The sequence below is a fragment of the Pristis pectinata genome, chromosome 7, assembly GCF_009764475.1.
Source record: "Pristis pectinata isolate sPriPec2 chromosome 7, sPriPec2.1.pri, whole genome shotgun sequence".
Lineage (NCBI taxonomy): Eukaryota > Metazoa > Chordata > Chondrichthyes > Rhinopristiformes > Pristidae > Pristis > Pristis pectinata.
In genome coordinates this window covers 99,265,223-99,278,234 of record NC_067411.1, presented here as the reverse complement: position 1 = coordinate 99,278,234, position 13,012 = coordinate 99,265,223, and positions in this window count along the sequence as shown.

Below are 13,012 nucleotides of genomic sequence, written 5' to 3'. Positions count from 1 at the left end.
TATTCAATGTTAATGGTAGCTTTGTTCAGGTGGCCACACAGTCTGCCCAAAGCTGGCATAGATGTAATCTGTATATGTTAACTGAGGTCCAACCCCGTCACTGGATCTTGACAGCAATTGTAACTTTAGCCTAAGCAGCTTTCCTGCCTAGTGAATGTTAGGCTGACCTTCGGGAAGAATCCTTCCAGTAGATGTTTTATTTTCTTTTATGGAGTTTGGAGGAGTTAGGATATTCCTCTAGGCCACACCAGACAAGTCCAGGGCTCTCACCCTTCCTCCTGGTCCACACGTAATCCCCTTCCTCACTGGTTCCCACACTCTCAAATTTCTTCCCACCCTTCCAGATTGCACTTCCTGTTATGGACTCAGTGAAAGTCCCTTTAAGATAGAGAGTGTGTGTGTATGTGTGTGTGGGGCGTGCTTACGTCAATAGAAGATAAAGGACGTAATGACGTTGTTGAAGAAGCCAGAAGAAGAAGGAGAGAGAGAGAGAAGGGAGAGAGACACCAGCCTGCTTGTTTTCTCTATCGATGGATGAGAAACAATAACTGTGTTTGCCACTGAAATCCATGTATGGAAGTCGGAAGTAATCCGGTGGAGTTCACTTTGTTGCTGACCTGTAGAAGGAAACAGGTATTTGTGTGTGGACGACCACGGTTCGGATGCTTTTCGGGGTGAGGAAGTCACTACCGAGTAAACACTGAAGTGTCGTTTGGGTTCCATCGTGGAACATTTGGATTTCGTATTTACTCTCTCTATGTTTTTCTACATCTACATCTTATCTTCAGACAACGGTGGTTGTTGAAGAAGCCCTTGCTCATGTTTCACCTTATGGCTTGCGGAACTGAACTTTAAGAACCATTCCGGAACTGGGAGTTTTGGACTTTGTCACACACACACACACGAAGAGTTTAGTTTTGGGGTTAACGTTCGAGGTTTAACATTCTTGAATTCTAACATACTAACATTTTTTTTAACTTTTATTTTACGTATTATCATAAGTAGTGATTAATAAAATAGTTTTTAACACTGAATCATGCTCAGTGTGTTTCTTTTGTTGCTGGTTTGTGACAAAATTGGGGGCTCGTCCGGGATAGTTCCCAAGGTTAACGAGTGTCGTCTGGGATCGTTCCCCAGATTGACGAGATTTGTTCGGGATTCAATCCAAAGATTTTTGAGGGAGGTCTGATAAATTCTTTTTAATTGGCTTGTGTGTGTGGAAACCAGCAGCAATGGATATTAAGGCATTTTTGGAGTCACCAATCCAAAAGGGATTGGAGGTGGCGAAAAAGGATGATTTGATAAAGATTGCTACAAGGCTAAACCTTACAGAAGTAAAGCAGTCTATGAGAAAGGCAGATATTCAGAGACTGATAGCTGGCCATTATGTGGAAAAGAAGGTGTTTGAGAAGGAAGTGTTAAAACAGTTTCCTGGCAGTGAAATAGCAATTTCTGAGGCACAGGTGCAGCTGGCAAAGATAGAGGCTGAACGAGAACAAACCCAGTTAAAGATAGAGGCCGAACAAGAGGAAAAGAGATTAGAGGCTGAACAAAAGAAATTAGAGACTGAACAAAAGATAACTCAGATGAAGTTAGAGGCTGAACGGGAACGGGAACTAATTCGGTTAAAGTTTGAGGCAGAGGAGAAGGAGAAACAGAGGCAGCATGAGTTACAAATGAAGCGTAGGAGTTTGGAATCTGATTCTGAAGATGGTTTTTCAGCCAGCAGGGAGGTTCGATTAGTCCCTCCGTTTGAAGAAGATCAGGTTGATCAGTATTTCCAACATTTTGAAAAGGTTGCTGTGAGTTCAAACTGGCCAAGGAAAGGATGGGCTCTTATGGTACAGAGTGTGATTAAAGGTAAAGCTCAAAAAGCTTATTCTGCTTTGTCTGCTGAGGACGCAGCGGATTATACCAAGGTAAAACAAGCTATTTTGAAGGCCTATGAATTGGTCCCTGAGGCTTATAGACAAAAATTCAGAGACTTGAGGAAATCTGCAGATCAGACTTATATGGAATTTGCCAATGGAAAGAGAATATGTTTTGAACGATGGTACATGGCTAAAAATGTAGATGGGGATTATGATAAATTGACAGAATTGATACTGGTGGAAGACTTTAAAAGATGTGTTCCAGCTGAATTAACAACATATTTAAATGAAAAGGCAGTGGAAACTTTACAAGAAACTGCTAGGTTGGCAGATGATTATGCTTTAACCCATAAATCCAAATGGGGACAACCTAAAACCTTTCAAAAGAGTTACAAAGACAATCCAGGTAAACCAGAGATTAAATTGAGAGGTAATCAAAAAGGAAAAGATGAAAAGAAGCCAGGGCTGGAGAAACCTATTGAGCGTACTTGTTATTACTGTAGGAAACCTGGCCACGTGATATCTAATTGTGCCCTTTTGAAGAAAAAGAAGGAAGCTGGGCCCAATGCTTGCTTTCAGGCAATTAAAAATCAAAAAGGTTTAGGAGATGCTGTTAAAGATCAGTCCTTGCAAGAGGGAAAAGCAGAAAAGTTGGAGGAGGTGAGGAAGGAATTCCGTTCGTATGTATCAGAGGGTTTTGTTTCACTGAATGATGGGTCACCCCAGGTGCCAGTGAAAATTCTTAGAGTTACTGGGGCTAGTCAATCTCTCTTGCTGGACAGTGTTTTAAATTTTGGTGAAGAAAGTGACACTGGTGAGGTAAATCTAGTGCAAGGCGTTACAGGTGACACCATATCTGTCCCTTTACACAGGGTGATTTTAAAGTCAAAGTTCGTAGAAGGACCAGTCGAGATAGGGATAAGACCTAGGTTGCCAGTGGAAGGAGTTTCTTTGTTATTGGGAAATGACCTTGCAGATGGAGAAATTTTTCCTGTGGTACGGTTAACGACCAAACCAAGGATTGATGAGTCTGAGAATGATCCAGATGTTTACCCATCATGTGCAGTGACTCGAGCTAGAGCTAGAGAATTAGCCAAGACAGACAGTCCGGTGCAGTCTGATGTAGTTCCTTGTGACAGTCCTAAACAGGAAGAAAATTATGATGCCTTATCTGAGACTTTTCTGTCTTCACTGGAGGATCAACATCCTTATAGTGAGCCTGAATTTAAAGATTTGTCTTTGTCGAGGAAGGATTTTATGGTGGAACAGACAAAGGATCCTGAGTTGACAGAATTGAAAGAAAAAGTTCTCTCATGTGAGGAGATTGAAAAAGTGCCAGTTGGATACTATGTCAAAAATGGAGTGTTAATGAGGAAATGGAGATCTCCCCATGTCCAAAAATTTAAAACTCGGTTGGAGAGAGTCTGCTAGCTAGCGAGAGAGAATTTGAAAACCAGCCAGATAAGAATGAAGACATATTTTGATAGACGTGCTCGGCCTAGGACATTCGCAGTGGGGCAAAAGGTGTTGGTATTTTTCCCTAGCCAAAATAATCCCTTGCAATCTCGTTTTTCTGGACCCTATGTTATTGAATCTCGAGTGACTGATCTAACATATATAATCAAAACACCAGATAGACGCAAGAAAACACAACTCTGTCATGTAAATATGCTAAAACCTTATTATGAGAGGGATTCAGTGGTGGCCTTGGTGGATGATGTAAAGGTTGTTTCTAGAATGCCTGATGTTGATGTTGAGGAAGGCCAATTTAGACCAAATATTGTTCCATCGAAACTAAAAAACCGAAATATCATGGAGAACCTTGAAACGAAGTTGGACCATTTACAAGTTTCACAAAGACAACAGATGAGAGAATTAATTTTAAAATTTAAAAATCTGTTCCCAGATGTTCCAAACAGAACATCGCTAATTACCCATGATGTTGACATTGGGGATGCAAAACCAATCAAACAACACCCATATCGAATGAATGTGGAAAAAAGGTAAACTTGTTGATCAGGAAATAAAATACATGTTGGAAAATGATATTATTAGACATTCTACTTCAAATTGGAGTTCGCCCTGTGTTATTGTACCTAAACCTGATGGAACTGTTAGATTTTGCACAGATTACAGGAAAGTGAATGCTGTAACAAAGTCAGATGCTTACCCTATTCCTAGGGTGGATGATTTCATAGACAGAGTGGGAAAGGCAAAATTTCTTACAAAGATTGACCTATTAAAAGGGTACTGGTGTGTTCCATTAACAGATAGAGGAAGGGAGATTTCAGCCTTCGTAACCCCTTCTGGATTGTATGAATACAATGTTTTGCCATTTGGAATGAAGAATGCTCCGGCAACATTTCAAAGAATGATTAATTCAGTGATTCATGGGTTAAACCATACAGATGCCTACATTGACGACTTAGTGACTGGGAATGATACATGGGAGGATCACATCTCTGCATTAGAAAGGTTGTTTGAAAGACTTTCCAAGGCTAACCTTACAGTTAACTTGGCTAAAAGTGAATTTGGCCATGCCACTGTGACGTATCTTGGTTATGTTGTAGGTCAAGGCAAGCAAGCTCCTGTTCAGGCAAAAGTTCAAGCAATATCTGAGTTCCCTATTCCCACAGGTACGAGGACTGTTAGAAGATTTTTGGGAATGGTTGGATATTATCGAAAATTTTGTAAAAACTTTGCTGATATTGCTCTTCCCCTAACTAATCTTCTGAAGAAGGGAGTAAAGTTTGTTTGGACAGATTCTTGTCAAGAAGCATTTGAGAAGCTGAAAGCCATTTTATGCTACCATCCTGTGCTCAAAACACCTGACTTTGAAAAGCCATTTTCATTAGCAGTAGATGCCAGTGATGAAGCTGCAGGAGCTGTGTTGTTGCAGAAGGGTGACCTTGATGATATTGACCATCCTGTAGCTTACTTTTCAAAGAAATTTAATGAGCATCAAAAGAATTATTGCACCATAGAGAAAGAATTACTGTCGCTTGTTTTAGCCTTGCAACATTTCAGTGTATATGTTTGCACTGCTCAGAAACCATTGACTGTGTATACAGATCACAACCCATTGGTGTTTCTGAGCCGAGTCAAAAACAAGAACAGAAGGCTGTTAAACTGGAGTTTAATTTTGCAAGAGTTTGATCTCATGATAACTCACATTAAAGGCAAAGATAATGTGATTGCTGATTGTCTTTCCCGATGTTAAATGGGAAACATGTATCTGTACTAATCTGATAGTCTGTAGTTGTGTAGCATGATAATTATTAACATTACTAACTATGCGCGGTTAAAATTTTCTTGGGAATTTTTTTTTAGGTGGGAGGTGTTATGGACTCAGTGAAAGTCCCTTTAAGATAGAGAGTGTGTGTGTATGTGTGTGTGGGGCGTGCTTACGTCAATAGAAGATAAAGGACGTAATGACGTTGTTGAAGAAGCCAGAAGAAGAAGGAGAGAGAGAGAGAAGGGAGAAAGACACCAGCCTGCTTGTTTTCTCTATCGATGGATGAGAAACAATAACTGTGTTTGCCACTGAAATCCATGTATGGAAGTCGGAAGTAATCCGGTGGAGTTCACTTTGTTGCTGACCTGTAGAAGGAAACAGGTATTTGTGTGTGGACGACCACGGTTCGGATGCTTTTCGGGGTGAGGAAGTCACTACCGAGTAAACACTGAAGTGTCGTTTGGGTTCCATCATGGAACATTTGGATTTCGTATGTACTCTCTCTATGTTTTTCTACATCTACATCTTATCTTCAGACAACGGTGGTTGTTGAAGAAGCCCTTGCTCATGTTTCACCTTATGGCTTGCGGAACTGAACTTTAAGAACCATTCCGGAACTGGGAGTTTTGGACTTTGTCACACACACACACACGAAGAGTTTAGTTTTGGGGTTAACGTTCGAGGTTTAACATTCTTGAATTCTAACATACTAACATTTTTTTTAACTTTTATTTTACGTATTATCATAAGTAGTGATTAATAAAATAGTTTTTAACACTGAATCATGCTCAGTGTGTTTCTTTTGTTGCTGGTTTGTGACATTCCCCATAAGAGTTGAGTTCTTCTTACCTTCCATTCCATCTTTGTTCAGTGTAAATCCAATCATGTTAAAACTTTAACCAGTTTAATCAAGTGCATGTTTGGAAGTTATCTCTCTAGCACAAGCTTATTGATTGGGCATTTTTGTTTGTTGAGGGTTTAGTTGCATTTTGCTTTCCTGTTTTGCTGTGCCCAACATCCACCAGTATTTCTAAAATAAAAATACTCAGCAAATTTATTTCTAAGATAAAAATACTGGAAATACTCAGCAGATTAGGCCGCATCAGGGGGGTGAGAAACAGCGTTTCCCACAGGTGTGGTCTGACCTGCTGAGTATTTCAAGCATCTTCTGTTTTTATTTCCAGCATCTGTGGATTTTTTAAATTATTTCTACCAGAATTTCTCGTGCACAGAAACATAAAATGTGCTGTTTGCCTGCAGAATGCCTCATCCTCCTGTTCCATCAGAATCTGCCGTTCCTCCTGAAAGGTTAAAAACCTTTCAAATTCTTATACAATTTAGTAATGTTAATTTGGCGTTAGCTATTTTAGTGAAAATGGGAGATTATCTCTTGCAACACACACAAATTGCTGGAGGAACTCAGCAGGTCAGGCGGCATCTACGGAGGGAAATGGACGGTCGACGTTTCGGGCCGAGACCCTTCACCGGGACTGGAAAGGAAGAGGGCAGAAGCCAGAATAAAGAGGTCGGGGGAGGGGGAGGAGCACAGGCAGGCAGGGGAGAGGTGAGTCCAGGTGAGAGGGGGGAAGGTAGGTGGGTAGGGGAGGGGGGATGGAAGCAGGCGATGTAAGAAGCTGAGAGGTGATGGGTGGAAGAGGTAAATGCCTGAAGAAAGGAGGAAAGCAGTTGGAGAGGACAATGGACCATGGAATAAAGGGAAGGAGGTGGGGAATGGATGGGCAGGTCATGAGGGCAGGGGAGGGGAAAGGGAAGGGGTGAGGGGGCCACAGGAATGAGGGAAAACAAAGGGGGAAGAGGGGAGGGGTTAGAGAAGTTAAAGAAATCGATGTTGAGGCCGTCAGGTTGGAGTCTCCCAAGGCGGAATATGAGGGGTTGTTCCTCCAACCTGCGCCTGGCCTCGACGTGGCAGTAGAGGAGGCCGTGGACAGACATGTCGGTGTGGGAGTGGGATGTGGAACTGAAGTGGGCGGCCGCCGGGAGGTCCCGGCTGTTGCGGCGGACGGAGCGAAGGTGCTCGACGAAGCGGTCACCCGATCTGCGTCAGGTCTCACTGATGTAGAGGAGGCCGCACTGGATGCAATAAGCGACACCCTCAGATTCACAGGTGAAGCACTGCTTCACCTGGAAGGACTGTCTAGGGCCCTGAATGGTGGTGAGGGAGGAGGTGTAGGGACAGGTGTCGCACAGTGCGGTTGATTTCTGGTATGGCACAAAAGAGTAAATGAGAAAATTTGAAACAATCTTCCCAAGCAATAAAACCAGCAAAAACATGACCAACATTTTCAAAAACACATAGCTCGAGAATGGGCTGAATGTGTGAAATCACAGTTATTTGGACTTCCAAATTCAGTACTTCCATTGCTCAATTTTAATATTGTTATTGATATTGTTCACAATAAATTGTAAATATTAAGGAAATGTTACAAAGTGGCACCTGGGGCAAGAGATTCCTTCAAGAATCAACTACCAAGCTCCCTTTACCATCTTTGTTAAACGAAGATCATTTAGTAGCTTTATTACACCCTCAGAGCACTGCAAGGTACAGATTACATACAATATTTATGTCAGCCAATTTCATGTTTGTTTTCCTTAGGTAGATCCTTGGTTTTGTATCAAGGGTGAAATGGTTTCTTAACGTCATTTATTTGGTCTCTTTCTACTAGTGACAAGGATTGCATGATTCCTTTGAGTTATTTCTGCTGTCAGAGTCTCAGTAAAGGAGCTAGTAAATTTAGAGGACTGTGCCTTGATGTTGCAGCCTCACAAATCTTGCCTCTCTTCAGACTCTTTCAACCTCTGGCTTACCATTTTAACATCCTAGAGCTACATGTGTTTCTGAAAGAGGCCAATAGATGCCACAAATGATGTAAGGAGACCAAATACAGGAGTGTCAGATGGGCTGGTATGGAGGCTCCAATACAAAGGATCGCAAGAGGCTGCAGAGGGTTGTAGACTCAGCCAGCTTCATCACGGGCACAACCCTCCCCACCATCGAGGACATCTTCAAGAGGCGGTGCCCCAAGAAGCCTGCAATTACATGAAATAAAGGACACAGTTTATTTGATCTTTAATTTATGTACATCCTCCACCATTTTTTGACTTTGATTATTTGCATCTCTAATTAAATTAATAATGCCAAGAGGCCAAAGTGAAAACAAAAAAAATGTTTAAACACACAACAAATTGGTCACCATTTTAAATTAATACTTCGGCAGACCCTTCAGAAAACAGCCTGCAGGCACAGTAGTGTAGTGGTTAACGTAACACTATTACAGCGCCAACGACCCCGGTTCAATTCCGGCCGCTGTCTGTAAGGAGTTTGTACGTTCTCCCCGTGTCTGCGTGGGTTTCCTCCGGGTGCTCTGGTTTCCTCCCACATTCCAAAGACATACAGGTTAGGAAGTCGTGGACATGCTATGTTGGTGCCGGAAGTGTGGCAACACTTGCAGGCTGCCCCCTGAATACGCTACCTGAAAGATGCATTTCACTGTGTGTTTCAATGTACATGTGACTAATAAAGAAATCTTATCTTATCTGATGTGGATTCCAGCGTACTCACTTTTTATCACTTCTGCTCATATGTTTTCAAACTTTTTAAACACCATTCACTAAAATATTACACAGCCCCCAAATCATATGACAATCAACCTTCAGATTCTGTTAATTTATAGCCAGTAAGGATCAGCCTACGTTGATCACTGGCATCACTTCAATCGTTTAATTGAACTGAATGCAAAGTTGAGTCAGTTGGGTTAAACTGACTCAGATTAAATGGAAAACCAGCAAGCCTCAGCCAAGCGTGATTAGGATACATTAATCAACTAAAAAAGTTATAACTAATAATTTCAGCTTTATTGTAACAATGGTTCATCAACCTTAGCCATAAAAGTAATTTCAGAAGAGCACTTTTCTGTCATTCTAATGCTGAACAAATTCTATTAACTCCCTAACTATATCCTGCTCCTGTGATAAAGAATATCAAAGGCCTGTAAATGGAAGTATTATATACATTTCCCTCAACTTTCTTCCTTTAATCCCTTCATCTCTTCAGGGCACTTACTCTCATTGGGTAGAGTTTAATGCAGGACAGCAGCCTCCAGATCTTTATTTCAGCAGCAATTCTTTAGAACTAAGCATAAAGGGTGAATAAAAGGCAACTGATTCAACTTGGAAGGATGTTATATTAGAGCTTCAGTCTGTTCTTGCCCAGTAACTACATATGTTCAATTTCTGGTCGGGATAAATAACGGAAGGTGTACAGAAGAAGGCTAAGGAAATTCAGCATGCCCCCAATGACTCTGGCCAATTTTTACAGAGGCACCACAGAAAGTATTCTATCCAGGTGCATCACAGCTTGGTACGGCAACTGGTCTGCCCAAGACCGCAAGAAATTGCAGAGAGTTGTGAACACAGTCCAATCCATCAGGCAAACCAGCCTCCCCTCCACTGAGTCTGTCTACACTTCCCACTGCCTTGGGAAAGCAGTCAACATAATCAAAGAACCCTCCCACCCCACTCATTCTCTCTTCTCCCCTCTCCCATCGGGGAGAAGATACAAATGTTCGAGAACATGTACCACCAGGCTCAAGGACAGCTTCTATCCCTTTGTTATAAGACTCTTGAACGGACCTCCTATACACTAAAGATGAACTCTTGATCTCTCAATCAACTTCGTCGTGGCCCTTGCACTTTATTTGTCTACCTGCACTGCACTTTCTCTGTACCTGTAACACTATATTCCACATTCTGATTTTTATTTCCTTTTGTACTACCTCGATGTATGTGTGGGATGCTCGGTCTGGATGGAATGCAAACAAAACATTTTCACTGTATCTCAATATATGTAACAATAACAAACCAAGTACAAATTATCATTACTTCTTCCAAATCCAGATGCAGAGCTCTGAACTTCTGATACCCCAACAAACAATGAGAAAATAAATGGTGAATTAAAAATTCCAAAACTACTTTGAGCAATTCTGTGGGGAAGTGCTCCCCATTGGTGAGATTGTGCTGTTAGAAGAGTTTACAAGATTGAATTCTGTTTCAAATGTCCACAGCCAAGGAATGTACACTGGGAAAAAAACTGAAATAAAAATGTAACACAAAGAGTGAGAGCAAGAAATGAATACCAAGAAGCTTTCCCTGAGGTTGTCTCACTCTGTCAGTGTCAGGACAGAAAGAACTGAAAGGAAATTTCTTGTGATTTTCTTGCAGACAAGTAGAGTCCATTTTTTTAAAATAAATTTCAATAGATGTATCTCTCAAACAAATGTCTACCAGCATCTCATTAAATAACTAATTTTAATCCCTATTAACAGTTACCTTCATTTGCCTTAGTTCTTATCATCAATTCCTGACATTTCTGCCAATATCTATGTAATTGTACAAACATTTGAAAATATTGGGATGTAAACATAAATACTTCTGGTACAGCATTTAATTATTAAGATTCTGTTGTCTACAGTACCAGATATGCAGGTGTGCATTAAGGAAGAAGGAGTGGTGACAAATATATTATTGGAAAGGGATGGGAGTGAATCAAAAAAGCTAATGCAATGCTATCCTTTATAGCCAACACACCACAAACATGATGAAAACTATACTGCTGGCATAAAACCCTAGTTAGATGCAATTGGAACCTGGACCCTAACCCACCAGGTCAGCTCCTAACTGCTCAGTTCAGGGGCAATTAAGGAGACACAGGAGACTACAGATACTAGAATCTGGAGCAACAAACAATCTGCTGGAGGAACTCAGTGGGTCGAGCAGCATCTGTTGGGGGAAAGGAATTGTCAACATTTCAGCCCGACTCCGAGTCCTGGTGCAGGGTTTTGACCTGAAACGTTGACATTTCCTTTCCTCACACAGATGCTGCTCGACCCACTGAGTTCCTTCAGCAGATTATTTGCTGCTCCAGGGGCAATTAGATTTAGACAATAAATAGATTGAGTTCATAGAGTTATACAGCACAGAAACAGGCCCTCCGACCCAACTGGTCCATGCCGACCAAGATGCCCCATCCAAGCTAGTCCCATTTGCCAGTGTTTGGCCCATAACCTTCTAAACTTTTTCTATCCATGTACCTGTCCAACTTTTAAAAGTTGTTATTGTATCTGCCTCAACCACTTCCTCTGGCAGCTTATTCCACATATATACCACCCTTTGTGTAAAAAAACTTGCCCCTCAAGTTCCTATTAAATTTTTCCCTTCTCACCTTGAACCTATGCTCTCTAGTTCTTGGTTCCCCAACCCTGGGAAAAAGACTGAGTGCATTCACCCTATCTATGCCCCTCATAATTTTATACACCTCTATAAGATCACCTCTCATTCTCCTACGCTCCAAGGTATAAAGTCCTAGCCTGTCCAACCTCTCCCTATAACTCAATCCCTCAAGTCCTGGCAACATCCAACTAAATCTTCTCTGCACTCTTTCCAGTTTAATAACATCCTTCCTATAGCAAGGCGACCAAAACTGAAAACAACACTCCAAGTGCAGCCTCACCAACATCCTGTACAACCGCACCATGACCTCCCAACTTCTATACTCAATGCCCTGACCAGCGTGCCAAAAGCCTTCTTCACCACCTTGTTTTCCTGTGATTCCACTTTCAGGGAACCCTGTACTTGTACTCCAAGGTCCCTCTGTTCTGCAACACTCCACAGGGCCCTGCCGATGTTGGCAGTGACAACAACATTCACATTGCATTTTTAAAAAGCTATGCACCATTCTGGGCATCAGCCAGCTTAAATCTGGAGATAATGCAACATTGATTTATAATACCTGGACTCCAAGAGTTAAATACCAAGAATAAATTAACAAACAAGGGTTGTATACTCTGGAATATAGAATACTAGGGAGTTATTTAAACAAAAGTTTTCTTGATGTCAAAGGGCAATGGTAAGATAGATAGAGGAACATTTTTTGCTTGATTTATTGTCTCTTTCTCCACATGCTATGGAGTCTCTCTTTTTCTCCTCAGGTTGATACTTTGGCCCAGGACGGATACCATGCATGGAGATTAGCCTGGTGGAAAGCACTCCAGCTCTGACCACAGAACCTGATTCTCCATCCCAGCGGTAGGAGTCTGATTTGATGGGTGGAGTCCAATCCCAGATTGAAGGACGGAGAGTTTGATTGCAGAGGATCTCAGTTTCATTGAGAAACACTGCTGGTCTTCCTGGCCCCAAGGAGTGCTGTAAAAGCAACTACCTTCTTCCCTTGCTGCTATTGTTGGGCTTGTCATCAGGGAAATCCAATCACTTGCAGTGAAAACTGCAAAGCAACTTCCTTTAAATGCCAACCTCTCTTCTGAAGCAGCTCAGTAAAACCTAGCAGATTCTGGCGTAAAGCTAGCTTCCCAAAGGGCTGATATTTTCCATGGATTTAACTCCATGTCTGCTTGTAATGAAAATATTTTAAAATCCGTTCCTTGTTCTTTCCTGATTCAGTAACAAGAGGTATTCGCAGACAAAGGAGGCACTGTACACATGTTAAAGGTTATAGAAACTACTTTATTAAAGTTATATAAATAATAAAATACAGAAATACAGAAGAATACTGAACAAATTACAGAAGGAAGCAAAATAACACTTGTCAACCCATCAATGAACTGATCTATGTAATGCCAGAGGGAACCTCAGGTGTCCAACAGCCTTCTCTCTGTTTCTTAGCACCAGTCGTGACCTAGCCTAAGGGAAGATTCCGATTTACACCAAGAAGTTGCCCCTTTTTATACCCTTCAAAAACTTAACATAACTTTTACCCCAGAACTTTTCCATCCCCTCATGGTACCAGCCTGAACCTTCTTATCTCTCATGACCTTTGGCCTAGGCACATAACTTAGAAACAGAGACAGCGGGTCTGCAAGGAAGACATGTCTGT